Source organism: Solanum tuberosum, unplaced genomic scaffold, assembly GCF_000226075.1.
Source record: "Solanum tuberosum cultivar DM 1-3 516 R44 unplaced genomic scaffold, SolTub_3.0 scf00120, whole genome shotgun sequence".
Taxonomy (NCBI): domain Eukaryota; kingdom Viridiplantae; phylum Streptophyta; class Magnoliopsida; order Solanales; family Solanaceae; genus Solanum; species Solanum tuberosum.
In genome coordinates, this window is record NW_006239047.1 from 995139 (window position 1) to 996626 (window position 1488).

At 28.3% G+C, this 1488-nt stretch overlaps 1 long non-coding RNA gene across 1 annotated transcript in view; it reads left to right on the forward strand.

The window, feature by feature from the left end:
* Positions 1 to 404: 404 nt before the first annotated feature.
* The window catches only part of LOC107061193 (uncharacterized), a 4669-nt gene continuing 3585 nt past the window's right edge, over positions 405 to 1488 (forward strand). The window contains exons 1-2 of the long non-coding RNA XR_001473827.1: positions 405 to 553; positions 1063 to 1136. This is a non-coding gene — a long non-coding RNA (uncharacterized lncRNA). The remainder of the gene's footprint in view (positions 554 to 1062; positions 1137 to 1488) is intronic.

The window sequence follows — 1488 nt, forward strand, 5'->3', positions numbered from 1 at the left end:
ATATTAATATGCATATATGGCTATTTGTAGTACTTTTTGTATAGTTTTGAAATATACAAATATTTTTCTTAAAATATCGAATTAATGTAATCTTATTTTACTTTGAAAATTGATCAAATTGACTTTTGAAAAACTAAATATAACAATTAAAAGTTGACGAAGGAGGTATAAAATAAAGGAAGTATTATAAAAGAATACAACTTTTTAGGTATATTGATTAGCGTGCCTTGATAGTATAGTAAGACTTCAATGTATGCACACATTTCAATATTTCCATCTTTCTTCTTTATTTTAATTAACAAATGGCCATGGGCCAATTTATTGAATAACAAAAAAATGGAAACAAAAAGTTGGAGAAAAACGTCAGGTAGTAGAAAATAAGAAAAAAAATGAAACTTAAAAATATGGATCTATCTAGATTGTGGAAGGAGACCAAACATGCACTGATGGAATCTGATTTTTGAGATTAGGAAAGTGAGCTTCCTGTTTAGATCGTCACCGGTCAGAGCTAGATCCGTCATCTCTAAGCTCATGTGTTCCTTTTCATATCACTGTAAGTGTTCTTCCTTTGTTTTCTTTATATTCTTCTGTTACCCTTTCTCAATTGGGTTCTTTGTAATTGTTAATTTTTTCTTGTAAAGTTTCTTGGAAGAACGAAATCTCTAATTTGAATCTTGTCAACATAACTTTGGTAAAAAATATATTCTCATTTCAACATTCGAACATTCAAATTAGAACAAAGCCTAAGAAAGACTTTGTTCAAGCAGGTATCACACTGTAAATAAGATTTTGATTGAAATTGTATTTAGATCTAGAGTCGTTCCGTCAACCATCGTATGTTTCGTGAAATGGTGAGTTCATTTTTTTCTTCATTTTATTGAATTGTAATAAGAACTTCGATTGAAGAGTATTAGCATGCATCAATTTCTTGTCGTGGAGTTAATTTTTTAAAATTTATCAGGTGATGTCTTCTTCAGCTCTATTTTACCTCGATGTTACTCTATTTGGGATGATCAACTAAGGTATTATATTTTAAATTTATATAAGCTTATGTTGATGCAGATTTTGTTATTTTGCTTGGTGATTGAGAGTTTATTTTGTGGTCGTATCCGTTTTTATGTTCTTTGCAATGTCAGGTTAGATCTCTATCTTTTGTTTTTATTTTTATGTTTAATCATGTTGTTAGAGTAGATTGTGATGAATTATTGCTTCTTGCGGAAGCAGGAAAATGATTATTTATTTTTTAAAATTCGAAAAGATGTCTTACATCTACAAATATGTAGTTAAGCTATTTTATTTCCTCTCAATTTGTTTCTTTTTACACCAATCTCTATATTTTAATCTGATTTATATTGATTATTTTCTGTTAGTTTCAATGTGCTTATACCTATATAATGATGCATGTTTCAGATGAAGAGCTTACTGATCTAATTCAAAATATGTAGTTAAGCTATTTTATTTTCCTCTCAATTTGTTTCTTTTTACACC